The sequence below is a fragment of the Anser anser genome, assembly GCF_964211835.1.
Source record: "Anser anser genome assembly, chromosome: 9".
In the NCBI taxonomy this organism is placed as follows: Eukaryota; Metazoa; Chordata; class Aves; order Anseriformes; family Anatidae; genus Anser; species Anser anser.
Window position 1 is genome coordinate 2,768,778 of NC_139729.1, and position 20,824 is coordinate 2,789,601.

At 39.5% G+C, this 20,824-nt stretch overlaps 1 long non-coding RNA gene across 3 annotated transcripts in view; it reads right to left on the minus strand.

Moving 5' to 3' along the window:
• LOC310904232 overlaps positions 1–20,824 on the minus strand; it is a 74,100-nt gene that overhangs the window by 4,913 nt on the left and 48,363 nt on the right. For 2 of the 3 annotated variants that reach the window (XR_014588130.1, XR_014588131.1), the window contains exons 2-3: positions 16,123–16,196; positions 519–15,015 (exon numbers count right to left, since the gene is read on the minus strand). This is a non-coding gene — a long non-coding RNA (uncharacterized lncRNA). The remainder of the gene's footprint in view (positions 1–518; positions 15,016–16,122; positions 16,197–20,824) is intronic. The other variant, XR_014588129.1, reaches the window with a different exon arrangement.

Consider the following 20,824-nt stretch of genomic DNA (forward strand, 5'->3'; position numbering starts at 1 on the left):
GCCTCATTGCTTTACACACCATGCAGTGAAAGAACTGGCTTCAGACTGCTCCCACACCACCAGTCCATCTGACTGACAATAGATCCAATCTGCATTACACGGGAGGCCATGTGAGTGCTCCATTCTGCTCCTCCATCTCCACCGACAGCTGGAACTGGACTTCGAGTAAATGCCAAGGGAATTTGCATGATAGTCCATTTGGAGCACACATGCTATAAATTCACCATTGCTGCAAAATGGAAAGCCATAGGCCTCGTCTACACAGAAGTTACATGAATTTAAATTAAAACCAATTTAGTCTAAACCAGAATGAACTTCTGTGTGAACACTTGTAATAGTTTAAAATCATCTCATTTCTGTTATCTGGCACTGATGGTGGCTCCCAACAGACAGTTAACCAAGAGCAAGAGAAGCACAGATATTATTGAGCAGTCTCTATCTTTAATTAAAATCTCTTTGAGGCCCAACTCTAGCCCCTTTGCTAGAGGCTCTGCTGAAGTGGTTGGGGCTATTCATACCTGTCATTCAGAGCCAGATTCTCCTGCAGTCCTTCTTTTCTTGTTTGCCACACTCAATCATTTCCTCTTTCTTGGAGGACTCCAGAAGTGGCATCAACACATTGCCCAGCCTTGGATCGGGTTTGATCCTTCCAGCTCACCAGTGAACGCACTGGGGCAGTAGATCCTGGAGTGGCAAAAGCTGCACATTCTCCAGCCATTGTTTTGGCGAGTTACCCCTGGGCACAGACCCCCCGCCTGCACTGCCTCCTGTTGCTCTTTTGTTCAAGAGGAAACTTGTCATTTAGAGGCTGATTATTAGTTTTCTTTTCTCTTCTCCCCCTTCCCCAAAGTCCCCCTTTAACTGGATCATCACCAGTTTTAGAAGAGTTGCCCCTTTCTAAAGAAAACAAAACAGAATAAACAACCTCTTCCCAGTCCCTGTCAGAGCTCTCTTCTTTTCACCAACATCCATTTTCTCCCCAGCAAAATGAAAAGACAGGGAGAAAAAGACAGCTTCTTCCCTCTCCCCACAATGAAACAACAAAGAGCACAAACAAAATTAAAATTAGGCATTTAAGCTGATTTTCACCACTTAACTTTTGACATGTTTTTGCAAATTTCCTTCAAGTCCCCTCTGAAGACTCAACCAATGAAACCCACTGCATCAAGTGGTGTTTCTAAGCCTTTTTGCACAACTTCTGTGAAACAACCCACATGTTGTTTGGAGCAGCAAAGGCACCTTTCTGCTCATCGTAAAATTGGGAGGATACAACAGAACAAAGTATCTGTCCCTTTAGAGAGAAATCAAGAGTGAATGCATAATTTTTCAACTTTATGTAACTTTGGAAATATTTAGTGTCTGAGACATCCAAACTCAGTCTGCAAAAAGTCTTTCCAGGTGGGAGATTTATTAGAAGTTAAAGCCATTGCCCGAAAGTTCTGTTCTATCTTATGCCCATGTAGCGTCTGTTCAGCTCCATTTTCTAGCTTTGAGAAGTAATTGTTTTTCTCCCCAGAAATATATTTTTCTTCCAGTAAGTCTGCATCATATTCATCATCTGGAATGCATTGGGAGCGCTGCACTGGGCTGAGCTTGCAGCTGCTCCTAATCATAACTGATGTGCTCAGAGCAGACCTGCAAAATACTTGGCAGGCAAGGATGGGACTGCCTGCCCTGGTACTGCTCCTCCTCCCCACAGTTGTGCCCGTGCTCCAGAGACTTTGCTGCTCTCCACTCCATTTCCAGGTGTAATTCAAAATGGCATTTTTGATCCACAAAGCCATTCATGGTTTAAGAGCTTGTATTTCTTGAAGACTGCTTCTCTGTTTCAACATCATGTTTCAGCTGGCAGCTAAGATTGGCTGCAGTTGCAAGAAACGAATAGCAACGTTGACTCTGTAAAATACAGAGTTTGCGGAATGACAGGCCATTCTCCTTGGATATATAGCATAGGAGCAATGGAAAGAGGAAGACTGTATCATTTCATAGAGGAAAAAAGAAAGAAAGGTTTCTTTTCATTTGAAAAAAATTTAATTATTTTTTATTAAAAAAAAAAAAATACAAAGAATGGAACCACTCCCCTGCAAATATTCTGTATTCTTTTAAAATTGCTGAGAACTGGGTGTATGATTTATGTCCATATTTACATTGTGGGTTATGCCAGCAGTAGTAGCTTTCCCTTAGAAGCTAGTAGGTGCTTTAATTGTACTATCTAGATTTGGAGTGAATTTGGAAAATCTGGGGGGAAAAATTACATATAAGCAAAAATCATGAGGTATTACCAGCCCAGGATATCATGTAAATGGAATCTTGGTTTCTGGTGGCAGAAGATTAGAATCTTGTGTAATATGTTTAATACAACCAAAAGAGAGTGTATAGGAGTGCTAGGCAGGTGGCTGCACATTTCTGCACTGAGACCTCTTCCCTAGGTCTAGAAGAAACCTTATGCTCTTTATTATATTATTATATATATATATCCATATTATGAGATGATAGTATGACTCCATGACTGCAATTGTCCAGCTTCTCCTGGGGTTAGTCTCTGCTTTATTAGCCTACCTGACCGAGGCAAAACTCAGAAGTTGTTATAGTGCACTTAAGAAATTCCTCCTTCTGTGCAACACCCAGTGTCTGTTGCCTCCAACCAAAATTCCATTTGAAGAAGCCGCCATGTGCCCTCATTCCTTCTCTTCCTTCTCACCTTGAGGTCTCTCATCGTTCTTTGCTGATGTTGCAGCCAGACAAGGATCTTCTTTAAACTAGGAGAAAAGTATTTTTCTCAATCAAATTAACTGCTTTGAGTTAATTTAGCAGCCTGAGTTATAATATACACAATATTGCCAATGGTTTTGATTTCACTGCAGGTTGAGCAATATTATGTGGTTTCTCTAAAGGTGGAAGGTCTTCATCACTCCATCTTCTTATCATAAAAGGAAATGTTTCATGCTTATGCTTGCAATGAAAAGGTTGAGTAGAGGACTTAAAGCATTTCAGAAACAGAAGACAAATGGAAAATTAGGATTTTTTTTCTTTTTTTTTTTTAACATAAACCCTTTTAAAAATCAATTTTTATGCTCAGTATGGTGGCAACAAGCTGTCACATTACTTTTTTTTTATTTTTGGGACTGGCAAAACTGCCCATAGCACTGTGTAGGCTACAATTCAACCTCCTGTATTTTGCACTATGTTCATTGCAGTAGTTTCAGTTGCATTAAGCCAGCTCAGTAAAGATAACTGAAGAAAACACAATTTTTCTTCTCTTAGACAAGACTCGAGTGGAAAGGGATCATGAACACTTAGCACTACGTACAGCAAGGGGATAGGAAAACGTCTGCTCCACCGCTGCCAGCTTCTCTGAGCCTAGGGACATGAGAGATGCCCCAGGCTCCTCAGCAGCAGTTGCTAAGGAAACATTTTAGGGAACCTTTTTCATAAATTCATAGTAATCTCCATTTCTCAAATGTCAAGGCTAATGACTCACCCTTTGATTGCAAATGGGATTTACTACCACAGAATTGCTGGCAGCCTTCAAAGATAAATTGTATTTGTCAGCATTTGAAGACTTTTAGTACGTTGGTTACCACTGCTCCCCTTGAGTGAGCAGAAAATGTAGATACATGATTATCTGGCAGAATTCCTCAGAAATATTCCAACCCTTCTTCCTAAGTTTCCACACAGGAAAGAAGATGGGGACTGGTGTCCCTGGGGCTGGCTGCAGTGGGAATCCCCACAGTGGAGCCTGGATCTTTGGGGTTTCGGGCACATGGCCTCCCTGGGTGGAGAAAGTCAGGACCAGCCTCAGCTGTGCCTGGGGACAAGCAGTGGAGACACACAGCCCTCCTTCTCTTCTGGAGGTCAGTTCAACTTGCAGTCAGCTGGACGTGCTCGTGGACTTTGTGCAAGTTACACATGAATCAGTCTGGGCTTTCCTCTGATTAACCACTGTGTAATCTAACAAAGCAGGTCTACCACTCATATGTTTGGGATATCACCTGCAACCAGACCAAGAGCCTGATGCTCCATTGCTTTGTGCCTTCACAATCTTCTTTCTGAAAGTGCCAAGTTTCCAAATGCACCCTGAGACTTCCTTCTTTAAAGTATTTGACAAGACCAGACTTTAGGAATGGTATCGATTGCTTTTATGGCAATACATATTTACAAGAAAGATTCTCTCTCAAGTAATACAGACTTAATAGCTTATAGGTTGGAATATAATTTAAAGATCTAAATTTATTTAGAGACATAAAAAGTCCTCAAAAGAATTGTGGACCTAATTGCAAAGTTTCTATAAATGATTTTATGTAAACATTTCATATATATATATAAACGCATATTATAAACTAATTTGAATATTGGTATGTAGTGTACTTACTAAATCTCCATTTAGTATAAATTTTACAAATATAATGCAATTTGAATGGATTCAATTATAAATCATTATGAATTTATGGAAAACTTTTCTCCCTGGAATTGCTGGTCACTGATATGTGGAAAGTATCACTGATGAGACCAAAGCCATTGTTGTATGTAGCACTGGACGGTTAGGTGGTGTGTTCCATGACACAATAGCAGTATGGGCCCTTTTAAGAATCTGTATCTAAAACAGGTGGGAATGGCTGCAGAAGCACATTTACAGCTAATTTTGAAATGTCTCCTGGTCGCTTTGAACACTATTGATAAAAGCAGGCAGGCGGAGGAAAACACTTATCCAACTTTTGCTTTCTCTGCCTATGGAAAATATATCCCTCAACCATATTGTGTACCAGTCTGCCTAGAGACAGATAATTTTGCTTTCCTGTTGTGTCTAGCTGCCAGATTTCACAGAGCAGATTTACTCATTTTTCCACTGGTATATTCAGCCAAATTGCCAGAAAATACATATCCTTCCCTAGATCCAGGTGCTCGGAGAAGTCTCCGCTGTAGAATTGGTTTTGCCTAGAATATGAAGAGAGGAATGACTTCTGAGATGATAACACTGGTATTTCTAAGGCCATTTTTCTTTCTCCATTGATTGGCTTCTACTTCTATATTATCTCATAGAATTTTACTTTTAGTAATACTGTAAAAAAGAAGTACTGAAAGTGCAGAAATGGTTTAAGGCAGTTACCCTCTTTCTTAGTTTCCAGCTGGCTGTATCTAAACTAATAGTAAAAAATACACTTAGCTCAGAAAATATCTCCAAAACTTGACTGAAAACATGTGGCTCCAAAATGTAGGAGAAAAATGAACAAACGTCTGCATTATCATCCTCTTTACTATATGTTAAAAACAACATACAGTCTATGCAGTATTTCCTCTCTGTAACCAAAAAGTTTTTCCTGGTTATTAGACAATTTAGCAAAAAAACTGATATCAATATATTTCCATCACATTGGGTCTTATTCATCTAATGATTATTGACATCATTTTCTGAATAAATAAATAAATAAATAAATAAATAAATAAAAATTATAGTATGGCTAGACGGTTCTGTCTTCTTCCAATTTTAGATTCATCGCTACCTGTAGCTTTTTCAACTATATGCCTTATATCATGTGAAAGGAAGTGCCATGTGTACTGTATCATGTGCCAGGGTATATCTGAATCATTTGGGCTGATCCTTACTGGCATCAGCTCCTTTATTTGTATATACTGAGGTGGGACCTGCACACTTAGAAGCAAGGACAGTTGCATGGGCACAAGTATACACATGATTGTGCTTTCAATATTTTAAAAGACTTGGGCTGTTGGTTCTATTAGAAAATGAAGGTACTGTTTCTGGGAGGTTACGACCAATTTTATTCCCTTACCTGAAATGCTGAGGACTTTGGTGCATTCTGTAATTCAAGCAAAGTTTTATTATTTCCTGAAATGCAGCAACTGATAGAAAATCATCTAGGTGGATTAACACTTTGCTGTCTTCCTTGTTAGAGCACTAACAACTTGTTTTACAAGCACAGTAGATGTTGCTAATGCTCCCTGTGCAGTTGAAGTAGGGAATTTCCTCTAATTTTGGCAAACAATATGCTGAAAAAAATGTTACTTACCTTACTACACAGCTGTAAATCTGCTTTGTAAATCTTGCACTTTTTGGGGTAGCTTACTGCTAAAAGTTTTGCTTCAGAAGCACATTTAAAGGTTTTATATTTAATAAGGTTAAAAACCATCTGAGTATTTTGAGACTACAAAGGAATAATATATCTGTAGTGTCCCTTGCGATAGATTAGAGACAGGACTTGGTTGCAGTAATGAATATAAATGGGAGTCTTTATTAAAGCCACTGGACACAGGCAGGACTGCAGCTAGCTGCTCTCCAGCTCCCAGGCTAACTGCACACAACCTATGCTTTCTAATAGCACCACGCAGGTCTGCCTCAAGTCCTGGCCTAGATCGAGCAGTCTTGGAAGGGATTGCCAACCTCTGCAAAACCTAGCCACCTAAATCGTTCAGCAGTGGGAACAACGTCCAGAGCATCTACTGCCAATGCTTGCACAATCCCTAAATTTGCATGCATGCGAATTAAACAATGAAAAAATTGTTGGTTCTGCAGCTGGGAATAGAAATATCCTCTGCACAAAAATCTCCCTTTTCTTTTCAAGTTTGTGGATAGAAAGAGATGGAAAGAAGATGTGGAGTTGGATACCTAGGGTGGTTTTATTTTGTATGTTTTGTTTTGTTTTGTTTTTAGTGCCTCTTTAATTACAAAACTGACTTGGACAGTCCATGTAAAAATACAGTGAAGAGGGGCAACCCCCACTCTGTAATCTGTAGCCAACTTGATGGTCTTTATACTGTACTGAGTCCAGAGCAAGCTCAAGGCAGAGGTGAAATAGGTGAAACCTAATCATCTGCTTTGCTTGGGCCAAGGCAGAAAGGAGCAGTGCAGTCTATCTTCACTGGCACACTGCAGCCCCTGTTTCAGGTGCTCTGCCACCTCTGAGGCACCAAACCTGGAGGTGCGAATCCCCTTTGAGATATGTTCATGATGCTGTTATCAGCCCTTGCTATTAAGGATGCTTTTAGCTGAGAAGCAGCAAACATGGGGACTTTCCCTCATTTGCTGAGGAGTGATGAAGAATGTTTTCACTGCTCCTCACTCACAGATGTAGACAAGCCACCTGGGTCCCACCCAGCCTGAGCAGTATCAGCCAGAAACACTGCGATCCCTCAGAAAACACACCACTAGGGTCAGACATGTCCAGCTCAGCTTTGGGAACAGGGGCAGATTTTTAGGCTGTGGCACAAGTTCTCTCAATGGGATTATGCCTCCCTGGTGCACATGCACACACAGACCAAGCCACCTTCCTGGGACAGCCCCCATGTGCCCCACTCAGCAGAGTTACCCCGATAAGCAGGAGAGGGCTGTGTAGGTGTGGGCTCTCAGGATATCAAGAGGTGGAAGGGTGACAGTGCTTTCTGATTTGAAGAGCCAACTTGAGGAAAGCCTCTGATCACATCAGTGGGCCACATGTACCAAGTGAGTGTTGCACATGTTAATATATTAAACATATGTGTTTCTTATTTCCTATGTTGAAGGAATACAGCTTGCAAGCATCAGGGTGCATAGTTATTTCAAATGCATGGTAAATGTGGATTAAGGGCACCAAAAGATTCCCATGGTCCAAAGACTATGAACACCTGCAACATTCAACTTTGTTTTTAAATTTTCCTGTCACCTTTAAAGTGTCTGCCTTGCCACACTGGTGTAGAAACAGGGTTCATTTTAAAGGCTCTTGGAAATGGCCAGGGCAACAGGAACAATAACAGCGTCCTTTTAGGAAAATACAGGAAATCTTTCCAGCCAGATGTACTGCAGCACTGGGGCCACCATGAAAGTCTCGCAGTTAAAGAAACCTCACAACAGCTTCTAGGCAAAAGCCAAAGGGGATCATCACGTCTACCAACACTTTGTCTTGCATTAGAAATAATTCTTGCTCGAGGAAGAAAAAAAGAGCCAATAAAATGTTTAAACTTCATTCCTTTATTGGCTTTTTGTTGCTTTATGTTATTAATAAGAATTTACAACCTTATTTACAGTGCAAATTTTTAGCATTGACTGTGCTTGTATATAATTTGAATTTTAAAAATCCTCAGGGCATCATGAATTTAATAAAATCTTTTAAGAATTAATGGAGTGTTGTCCAGAGACAGGTTTTTCAAAAATGCTCTCAAACTGGACCTCCTTATTTTTGTGTGAGAGGAAGTAGAGTCTCCTGGGCACCTTATGATTGGGGACTTGGATATGAAAATATGGGATTTGCATGTTGCAAACATTGCTCGTGACAAAGTGCAGGTGCAGAGCGAAGGGCCAGCTTGCAGCCACTTTGAAGAAGACTTCCTGAATGTGCTTTTAAACGCCAATTGGATGGGTGGGGGTGCTGGAGGGATGCTCTGAGGTTTTAATATCACAAAACAGTGGCATAATCACTTTGTTACTTATTTGACCGAGAGATAAAGACTATTGAAGCAGTGAGTGTAGTCATAAACATTCAGAAGCCTTCTCTGACTTGTACAGTGTTGAAAATTGGTAGGGTTATCCTACCAAACAAACAAGCAGCCAAAATCTGAGGCTCCTAAATTAGAGAATACACACTAAAATGTTGGCCGGAGGCTTCTGATTTGTATATTCCCATCCCCCCCTCCCTCTCTCTCTTTCCTCTCCAATACCAGTGCTGTATTGAGTTGGAAATGTATAAATGTTACATGTAAGATGCAGCCTTACTGTTGCATCTTTATTCAACATCAACTTCCAGATGGGAACTATTTTTCATGGTTCATAAAGCCAAATCCAGCTGCTACATTTGGACCTACATAAGGAATCCACATTTTATTGCCTTAGCAGTGCATATAAAACAATTGCTGTTGTTTCTTTAGTACTGGTGCACCTCACATTTCTCAATACATTTTAGATATTTAAATTTTAAAAACTGTATTTTATAGTTGCTCATTTAGCTGTGCACTATAACAAGATCCTGCTTTTACAACATTTTCCAGATATCTAACGTAACTGAAAGAAATACAATCTTGGACACACAGTATTCGGTATAGCAGCCATCTATTCAGTTACTTACTAAGACTGTTCAGACAATTTCCTATGTAAACCACAATGATATTAAATACTTCTGGAATCTCAGCTTTATTAACAGACAGGAAGTGCAAACTCAGGAGCCTTTCCCCTCCCCCTGCGCTAATCTGACTCTTTGATAGTCATGTGTTAGGAATAACCATGGAGTTTCTCCTAACGTAAAATATTCCCACAGCTAAGAGAAATTAACCCTTGCGAAGCCTCAAAAGAGAGAGTGGAGTCCATGTGTTCGCAGAGAGAGAGAAAAAAAAATCATTAGGAGGAAGTTTGTATCAGCAGCAGGTCTACCCAACACTGCCAGCTATTATATTCAGGCATAATTCATTTGCATTTTAGATGGTATTGTCAAAGCAATTACAGCACATCCATTGCAGAGGAGAATTATCCAGCCTTGCAAAATTAGCCATCTTTGTGCCTTTATCACTAGCCACGAATGGGAAGCACACTGCATTCACTCAGCCGTGTGTGCTGGGGGTTTTCTCCTCAACTCCCAACTAGCAGATATCAGTCCAATTGCTAGAAAGCAGACAAATCCCCACAAAAAGTGATGAGGTGGGACAGAGAGAGTTAATGCATGCGTATGACAGGGAAGCAAGTTTGCTGTGAATTGGGAAGCACAAACTATAGTAATCCCCACCCTGCTGAGTGGCTTCCCCAGAGGTCTGATACAGTGCCAAAGCCTCTTACGCATACTGAGACAAAGCTTATTTCAAGCAGAATTCAGCTCCTGAAGCCACCATACTGCTTCCTGACAGCCTCCAATTGCACTGCCTCTGTATTTGTGTTTCCTGCTGTTTATATTTACTTGTTCCCAGAGCCACAACAGCTACAAAAACAAATAGTTGCTATTTGCAGGGCTCCGTATCAACACAGGTAAAGTGTTCTGCTTCCCTTTTAGTTTTACAAAGATTGTGCAAATAGGCTTTTAATACCTCAGAGAGATTAATTTGGTGATTATAAACCAGTTTAGGAACACATGCTAAACAATTGGTCATATAATCAGCATCCTTGTTTCAGAGCATTAGTGTGGCTGAGGCAAAAGGTTTTTAAATTACAGTTTAAAAGGGATACACAAACAAAAAGTTTAAAGGGATACACAAACACTCCCTTGATTATATCGCTATTATTTCACCATTCCACCGAGACATGAGCTTGAAATATTACTTTTTTGTTTGTAAAGTCCCTGTGGATACTCTCTGGATCTGTGCTTCTGTCTCTTTGGCTTTCTGTACAGCTATTGTGATGGTGTCTGATTTGGGTAATGGAGATCTTGCTTGATACACTTGTTTAAAGGATCAGCTTAAGGAAGCTTAAGAGCCATCAATTCTCTTAATTAACTGCAGAGAAATGATTAATGCTATAAATATGGAATTGATCAGGAAAAAAATATAGTACAGAGGATTTAATACGAGTTGTTTGACTAATATTTAAGATATTCAATATGATAAATCTGGTCCTGGGTAAAGTGCTTATAAGTACTGAAGTGATTTATGCACCTCAGAAAATTCCCACCACAAGACACTAGGGCTGCCTAAACAGAGCTGGGCAATGTTTTTCAGGTAGACAAAAAAACTCCTTTAGGAATGCATCGAGCACTGCACTTCTTCAACAAAACAGAGCAGAAAAGTTTCAAAGCATTTTATTCTGTCCTTGTCTGAAAAGAATATTTTCATTTCAAAACAGTGCCATTTAAAATTCATATTCTTTCATGCACATTGATGTCATTGTAAATAATGCAGAAGCTTCCCTTATAAGGAAATTAAAAAAAAAAAAAAAAAAAAACGATTTTGATCCAGGCCAGAAGATAGGTCTCCAAGCCTTTCCTTTTAGAAACACCAACCAGGAAACCCAAGTGGTTGTTGTTCCCCATCCTTCAATGTCTATCTATGAACTGAATTAAAAGCTGAGGCAACAAACCTAGTGAGACAGCAATATTCCTGACTTTTGTACACATTTAGAAATCAGTACTTTGAGAGCTCAAGCATGAGGCATAAGAAGAGATGAATTTATTTATTTATTTGCTTTTTATAATAGCTACCCTCAGATATTCTCCCCTCTCCTCTTCCCCTAGTCCCTAAGGATGAGAGTTATGGAAATAACATCTCCTGAGACCCTTTCCCAAGAACTCTGTGCCTCGGTCCACAGAAATTCAGTGCCAGATCCACCCACATCCAAGCAAGACATCCTGAAGTACAGCTTTTGGAGGGGATATTGGAGAGACAGAAATGTCGCTGCATTCATGGACAGAGCGTAGATCCACCCACAGAGGACTAACCTCCGTCCCTAGGGAGTCCGCCTGAACTCTGCCCAGCCTCAGCTCCCCATTTACTCTTCCCTCAGGATTATTCACTGCCCAACATAGGCTGGGAGGAGATGTCAGAGATCAACCTCCCTCCGGACAGCCACACTTAGCACAGGGATTCTCAGAGCCTGTCTGTGACCTGCTCAGCCATTGCTGCAGCCCCAGCATGGGCAGAACACACAGAGGAACCACCAAGAGAGGTCACACAACAGGTAGAAGGGACTCACAGCTTCAGGGACAATGGTACCACACCTAACTGGCATGAAATGAAAATAAGGGAATCTAAGGAACACTCTGTCAGCCTATAATGTGATAGATCTCCACAGAACTTAGGGGAGACGTGCATTGGCTGGTGGCATGAACCTTCCTCTTGAAGAAGCGAGCTCTCGAACTTGGGAAGTAGCTGAGGACACAAGGGCAATTACAGACCATCAGGTCACCTGAGCTTCTAAATGGGGCATATAATGATTGTAAATGCAAGGTGTGTTAAACAGCAACACAAGTTACACATTGCATGGGGGGGCAGATTGTATCACTGAACACTCAAAATCCATCTAAACCCCACACTTAAATTTGTCTGAATACAGGCATCCAAGAGTTATAGACATGGAGTAAGACCGTCTTCAGAAAACTGCAGAACTACGACTCCCAGTGTTAACAGACCTCTCAGCTGCCACCATACTGTGAGCAAAAAGCTGCATACTGGGGATTGCTGTCTATAATGTGTCCCTTTCTGTGACCTCCCATGCTATGGGACTGAGAAGGGACGATGAACAGTGGCAGCAGGGTGCAGGGGCAGTAGTACAATGCCTTTCAGTAGCCCCTGAAATTGAGGGGCTCAAGAACTGATTTTTCAATTGGATCCTCAGGCTTGTTATAATTTCAGGGATGAGACCAATTTAATTTTTATAGAGATGTGTAATCCGCCATTTCAACACACTAATTGAAATAGGCTGACATGCAGCTATGTGCCCTACGAGTCTTCCAAAGCACATATCTTGGCAGTTTCCACTAGAGGGTAAATGACATGACTAGAAAACCATACCAGATCCTCTGTGTTAACAGGGCTCTGCTTCTACATTATTATTGTGATTGCTGGCTTTACCAACAAACATCCAAGTGGCAAAATCCACTTGGAGAAAATAACAGAAAGCAGAGCTGAAAAAGATTTTAGGAGGTCAAAAATCAACTATAGCTATGCTATTTTTGACAGATGTTTATTCAACTAGTTTCTAAAGTCCTTCAGCATTAAAAATGCACACATTTTTCCCAGTGCAATCAGATCTATTCTTTAATCATGACTTTTATAATGGCTAACCTAGATTTCTCTGGGAGTTCTTCAAGTCTGTATTTTCTTACAAATGCAGAGAGAAAGTGTTAAACAGTTCATTACTTTCTTCACTGCAGCAACTTTGTGCATATTTGAAGGCCATTAGGTTCCCTCTTTGTATACCCTAGACAGCCCCTGTTCTTCCAGTTTCCTTGTCAGCCATTCCGACCACTTAGCTCAAGATTCTCTTTTGCCCCACATCCTTTTTGGAAAGTAATACCATATTTATTTATTTTTTCATGCTGAGCAAGCTAGAAAAACACCTGCACGTGTCTTCCAGGTTATGCTCATTAAAAAATAAATAAATAAAAATAAATCAGTAATACACCTGTCTTTTTCACAACATCCTTTTGTTGAAGTCTTACATAGAGGTTGAGCCCATCATAACCTCTCCATCCTTTTGTTTAGAATCAAATATTTTCCTTTCCATCCAGCAATTCTGCAGCTGATTTTTCCTGTATATATAGTAAATGCATATTTCTTTCTCTCCCTGTTCAATAAGGTTCTTTCCAGTCATTTCACCAACATGATTTCCAGTTCTACCCTCCTTAAAAAGCAGCAACTTGAGTTCTAACTCAAACTTTGCTCCTCATTATGTGAGCTTGTCAGGGACACTGGGACATGATTCATGTGATTTTCCTCCTATTTCCATCCCACCTTTCAGGGAAACTCATAACAGCCAAATTTATGAATAACCTTCAAGATGTTTTTGCAGAGACTGTGCATTTGTTTGGAACTTCACAACACAACTAATAAAATCATGAATAGATTTCATAATATTTGCTTAACATTAAGCTATGTTTAAAAATAATAAAAGAAGAACTACCTGTCCACTTACGCAGTAGGAAAAGACAGTAATTTCATTAGGAAAATTCTTACACTTCTCAGAAAGCCAACACTGGACAAATGGTTGAACTTATGTTTAATGAGCAGTATAAACTGTGTACATTGGGAAATAAATTAGAGTTCAGTAACTAATGTGAGTTGTAAAATCTTGTTTTACTCAATGATAGCAATTACCATTAAAATTTTTTTTTATTCACATTTAAAATACTGGCAATTTGACAGGCCTTTAAAACATCTATTTTGGTTGCTAGTTTAATTATCTTTTCAGCTGATACAGTCATTTGTTTCACAAATTAAAAAAGAAGAGTTTACAGAGGAAAAAGCACAGTAGCATATTAGTGAATGTTCTTGGGTTTATCCTCAGCCAACAAATTTCTGTTCATCGCTCAAGCTGTCAACCAATCTCAGATATGGGATTCCAGTTTCACGTATTTTATTTCTGAGGAGTCATCCATGAACTCCAGATCCAGATGTTAGTTTGGTTTCTGTAGGGTCAGGCTACACAGTACTCCCATTCAGGCTGCAAAACATTTCTAGGAGAACTGATTTAAGTCACGTAGAGAAAATGAAGACAAGAATCCACGACGACACCTCATTCAGAACAGCAGCTATGCCCTTCCAGCTCCTGGGTCATTTTCTTGGCCCTTCATTTCAGAAAGAATCAATATCGTACTTTTTCCTGTTTTTCATCCTTTCATCACACAACCTTTTTGTCTTCTCTTGTGTTTTGATCCACATTTCCCTGATGATCTCATTTACCTTGTCCGCTCAGAGGCACAAACATACCTTGTATCAAGTTCTTCTATATTTTCAGAATGACCCATTTTCTTTCCTCAAATTAATCTGGTAGTAAGTGAAAGAGATTATCAGCTACACCTTGTCAATTTGATACGTGATAGCACATAAAAAGTGTCTGTATGAATTCACAGAAGAATGAAAGCAAGTAAAACGCTATCTACATAATAGCTCCATGAGTGGAAATAAAGGCCTTATTTTACCATAATGCTTCTTTAACCCTGCTTTCCTCCACAATTTTAATTTCATTTGAGTTCTTCAATATATCTTGCATTCCTATATGTCTCTTGCTGTCAAGAAAGCCTTCTTTGCAAAGAGAAGTGCATGCCTGAAACATTCTTTTCTCTCCACTGGGGATCCACCAAAGTACATTCATTACCTTAAATTAAAAGGAAACACTCTAAAATAACGTATTCAGGAATGTGTCTGCAGCAGTTCAGGGTGGCAGATCGATTTGAACCTGAATGTGCAATATTTCTATACATGAAAGATGCGATGGTCCAGTGGAGCAAGCACACTGCCAAAAGCATGAAGGACATCATGTCAGCTACACAGAAAACTCATGTCAGTGTCAAGAGGAGCAACTTGCAGAGGGGTGCGCACCATGGGCCAGGGCTGACCAGCTCTCTGTTCTGCCTCCCATTGCAGAGGGCACACCAGGGGGCATGCCAGAGTGTGCTGGGAAGAGAAGAAAGCAGAAAAGGAGAGAAGAGGTATTCAGACCATTTGTAAAAAGGGTGGGATTGATCAATATCCATCTACTAGCCATAAGTATTGTATGATTTACTGAAATAAATGTTGCTTTCTTTTATGAAAAAAATGTAGATCTAGATGAATGTGAAATAACAATCAAAAACTAACAGCTGAAAGTGAAAGGCACGACAGGGTCAAAAACACTGAGCGGCACCAAAAATTTGTTTTAATTCCTACAGTTTGTGATTTTGGCCTCAGCACTTCATTCATCCTATGTGAGTGTTTCAGCTAAGATGGACTCCGCAGTGAGCCACGCAGCCAGGCTCACAACACCTGGCTGCATGGGCGGGCACACACCATCGCAACAGACACCCAGAACAAAAACAAGCTTCCCCCTGCAAAGAAAAGTCCAATTGTCCTACAGCCCAGCACAGTAATAGCACAAATAAACATCCACAACAGCCCTCCATCTTCTGCTTTAAATGAAATAAAGGAAAGACCTTTATGAGGCTTTTAGGGAGACAGAGAAGAAGGGCAGAGCAGCTTTCCTCTCCCTCCTCTGACTGATGTCACAGTTCCTGTGGCCAAAACATGTTTGTTGCTAAGCAACTATGTATATATTACACCCTTCTGCTTCCATTTGGGATTTAACATATGCATTTTCACTTTCATCTCTGATGCATAGTTACATTTGTTTGCAGTGGGTGCCGGAGTGAATGGAAGCTGTCCAGTACGGGATATGCATAAGAACTGAAAGGCACACACAGTGATTTACCAATGTGCATCTTTGTTTCGCAGCACAGTTCAATGGGAAACCTACTGAGTGCCATTCACCAGTGGTTGGGCCAATTTTTTCGTTCAGGAGTGATGCTGGTTGCTATATAGCAGCTATTGGCTCAAGAAGTGCAGCCATTCTCAGATGTCACGAAGTAACATAGCCTGCAGATAGCCTGACTGGTAATTATTGCAGATGGATTCTTTCTACAGTGATAAAAGAGGTCCGTTCTTTCATCTAGAGTTTTACGTTTTATGCATAAATCCACTTTTTCCTACACCTCTCCCACTTACTTGGCAGGCAATGAAAAAAATCACCTTTTCCTTTTGAATTGCGTACAGATGACCCAAATCAGTGGCACACATCGCTTGCATTTTCCTATGAATCAAATCTAAAAAGAAATGAAAAGAGGGTAAGGAGAAAAAGAAGGCAGGATGTGAGTTCATTTATATTATAAACACTCTGTAATAAAAGAAAAAAATCAGTTTTATAAACCACATGTCTATTACCCTGTAATGAAGTTATAAGAGAATGCTATTAGTCATGTCTGTACGTTTATTCACATTGTGAGTTCAATAATTAAATTAGAAGATCTGACATGGAGTTTACTAAACAAAAATCCATGCTATAACAAAAAAAAAAAAGAAAAAGAACAGGATATTAGCTTCCTTTTGGGTTTAGCATTGTCTCTATTAATAAGCATTAAAGAATAAAACACTGGAGGAATTCTTGCAGTCTAGATAATTTGGGTTTTGTTATGCTTTTCAGTTTAGCTTAATTTCCCACTGGAAGCTTCCCTCTAAGTGCAGACCTAGGATTATTATCGCAAGGATAACAAATATCTTCAGCTCAGTTTGCTGCTTTCTGCTACTTTCTTCTCCCTAGAACCCCAGACAGGAGAGGGAGCACAGAGAGGGGGAAGGGCAGCCTCTAAACCAGCCACAGTGGGTACACAACTTCGAGGAAAAACGGACATTTTTTTTCTTTCCCGTGAAGCTCTAGAAAAATGAGTTTATGAAAAGAGATATTGTATGAAAGCAACTTGCCCATTCTCATATACATTGTTTCAGGGAAGTTCAGATTCACAGCTGAAAGAAAAAGTTTGCTCTGGGTGTGCATTGGCACAGTGAGTTAGGGTATGGTAACTCTCGTGGCCTCTTCCTCCACAGAAGAGGGATAATTCAGTCAGCGGTATTTGATGAGCTGGCCCCTTTTGCTCTGGGAGTTTCGTGCACCTCGGGACCACATCAGGGCCATGGGAGGGTGTGTGCCGAGCCCCTGGTGGGAGCAGCGGCCCCAAATCCCCACACGGGGAGCTCCTGCTGCACTGCTGGACCGGAGAACAGCAGGCTCAGCTTTCAGCAAGAATCAGGCCCAGCAGTTAAAAACAAGATTTGCTTTATAACAGCCATAATCAATTTAAAGCAACAACCAATCGTCCTGCACCTTTAAACTGGCCTTAGTTAAGGACCAGCTGCTGTCTGAACACTGCCTTCAAGCAGGACAGGATGCATTTGGCACTTCCCTACTGATCTCAGTGCCACATACACAGCTATTCAGCTGGCAGAAACTGTGACATGTGGAGGTTCACCTCGAGCTCACACTTGCACAAGTTAAACTGCTACCAGGAGCCTCAGAGATGCACATGCTCACCCTGCCACCGCGCACACAATTTGAAATTCACTGCACAGCCAAAGGACTGACAGCAACTTCACATTTAACTTTTGATCTCAGGATATTTTGCCACCCTTCAAAAAGCACTGCTTTTCTAATTCACATTCCCAGGGCATTTGAGTCTACCCAATATTAAAAGAATGTGGCTTAGAGGATGGTTTATGATAATAGATATATCTATATTTCTGCCACAATCTCTAAGATGATCAGTAGACCATTTATTAAAATATACTCTTGATCTCATTTTTTTATTCCTGAATCTTGTTTAAAATACAATAAACAAGTAACTGAAGTCTCTCATATGATTCTGTGGTTATTTTTTAGCCAGCTGAGCTGTGTCTTAGAAAGCAAATTAAGTTGGTATCCACAGTGACATAACCAGCTCACAAGAACAGCATCTTTGTTCGGCAGCTGAAGCAGCTACCCCAGGGTGATTCTAGAGACATCAAAAACTACCACCCATGCTTAGTGAACGTGTTCCCCCTCTTCTCCAAATTAGCACATCACCTCCTAATAAAATACAACAGTAACATTTATAGAACTGATACTATACTGGTACTATATCTTCCATTTCAGAAGTCATCCTGAAGTGTTCAGATGAAGAAATGATTTTTCATTGTTTTCCCGCAGAGTCTACATTTGGAGAATATTATGGAAAACTGAAGCTAACACGGATGCACACATTCCAGGGATTCAAGAAATGTCCTGCCACTGCAAGTCTGACCAAGGCAAGGAACCTTTGTGGACCATCCAAGAAGCTTATGAATTTTGTTGCCAAGTTCAAACAGCTCTAAAATACATAAGGAAATGAGATCCCATGGTATTCATACAGATTCCCATGTCAGACATAAATGAATACCTTTGTCTACTGTCCAACAAAAAAACAAACTTCCATGAATGTTTCCCAAATGTAAAAGTGGTTATATCATTACAGTGCTAAATCTGGCAAAAAGTACATGAAATATCTATACGGAAACATGGGGGGGGGGAATGTTGCACTGTATTTTTGCTCTATCTGTGGTTAACTTCATTTATATATTTTATATAAATATATGTAAGATAGTCACATACAATTAATAATCATACTATTCTAATATTAGTTGTAATTCAGCAAATATGCAGAATAGAATAGTTTTTTGTTTTATTGTGCTTAACTCTAAAAAAAAAAAAAAACATTCCCAACAATTCATCCTGCCTTTAGGAAAATATGCATGAAGCAAAACTGGCAATAGAAAAATAATTATTTGAAAAACATTATATGAGGTGAGTTGTCGCTTCCCTACTGGATGCCAGTTTAAATTGAGCTAATTTGTTTTACCAGTAGCTTAAGAAAACCCCAGCACAGCAGCATGACAATTATATCCAGGTGCAAGAACTTAATTCAACAAATTCTAGGTGGATCCTTCCAGTCAGCTCTGTGGGCCCCATCCTCAGCTGTGGCTGAGAACAGATGCCCTTGAAAAAACTCTGTAATCATGATCCATTCAATCCTTGAATAGTGAAGCTGAAATGTCTGAAAAAAAAATATAGAACTAATATTTCTATATCCAGAATATGAATTGAAACACGACAAAAAACATTTGAGGTAAGTAAACCCAAGTAAAAGTTTAGATGCCTTTTAGTACAATTATTACATTATACATTTAAAACAATAGCTTGTCTGCAAGATATAAGAGTTTCACCAGTTCTCTAAGGTTTAGAAATGACACCGGAAAAAATCATAATCCTAAATCTCGTGTTCCTAATTTGAAGTCTATATTAATAAAGGGAATCAAATTGCAGTTTGCTGTTTTAATTGGTCTATGTTTCAACATAAAAGTTAAAACATTATCTTGAAAGGCAAGAATTTAGGGAAGAATTACAGATAAACGAGCACTTTTTTAGGTATAAATTGTAATAAAAAGTTTAGATTTGTACAAGTTTTTGATCTTTTGGAGCCACACAAGTATAGTAATTAAGCTCCATTTTTCCCCCCACAATCTGCAGTAAGGTTCTAACGGTGTTTCTGACTCAGGCAAGCCTACATTGATTTCAAATGAAGATACTTCTATAATACTTTGTTTGCATATCATTACATATGTTGAATCTAAGAAACAACTTATGTCTAGATGCAACCAAAAGCATCACATGATTATTTGGTAATTTCTGAAATACAGATGTGTACACTTGTATTTTTTTAACCAGTTTGTGCACAAAGTACAGTTACAGGCAATTATTAGGCTATCAGGACCAACAATTAAAGTTCATAAATGAATTTATATCTACACATTGTGTATATGTATGCATGCTTAAATGGATAAAGATTGTTTTTCATGACATTTGTTAGGAACTTAGCCTCAATTTGTTACCATCGTGTTATTGTCATAACTTTTGTATTCCAATTTTTGAGTAATATTGCAAAAAGATTTTCCCTCCTACAATTTTACATTCAGGAGTTTACTAAATACATTCCAAATATGCACCATTTTATGTTATTATGAACTTCAACTTTAACTAACACTAATTAGAGATGTACCAGATGACTCTGATTAAACTAGTGGGTAGTGCTTATTCAGATTTAATGTGAGCAGTCTGGACATTTTGAAAAACAGCCAAGCTGGGCTCAAATAAAAACCTGCCACAAATCCAAAGTCTGAATTCAGCCAGGCATGTAAGACTGGTTCCCATGAACATTAAAAATAAAATTAAAATCAGTTGGAAGTCTTGGTTTCCTTCAAACAAGAGAACATCCTCCCTATACCCTAAAGAAATATTTCTGCCTTATACATACAGCCCTTTCAAAGCCACCTCTCAGCACCCAAAACAAGATGAGGAAGATGAACCAACAAGGTAGTGTTTGTATCAGCTCTTATGTCACTGGATACTGGTTTGTTGGTGAGGGTGGAGTAAAACAGGAAGAGGGCAGCTGCCATTTGAAACACGTTTTCCAAGACTGTCATCCAGAAATCAAGAGACGTGTTTTTCACTAGCTTTTAATTTAAAACACACTTTACAGAGACATATCTTATTCATCTGAACCTTTGAACATCTGATGTAAGGTGAGACTTAGGAATCAAATATAGTGGGGGCTCAGTTTTCTGGTGGTGTAAGATGACATGACCACTTCAGATAACAGACTTGTGGCTGCTTATACCCACATTTGGATTTTATAGATTTCCCACACACACTACCATTTGTTCACTTGTGATGCATGTTTTCTATTTACACTGGTGTTAACTTGGACGGAAAAATCAGAATCTTACCCAGTGTGAGATACTGTATCTTAATAAGACCCCAAGTAGAGTTAAATCCATCAATATGGATAAGTAAGCAACATTCGGGTCTCGGGTCAAAATTCAAATGGCA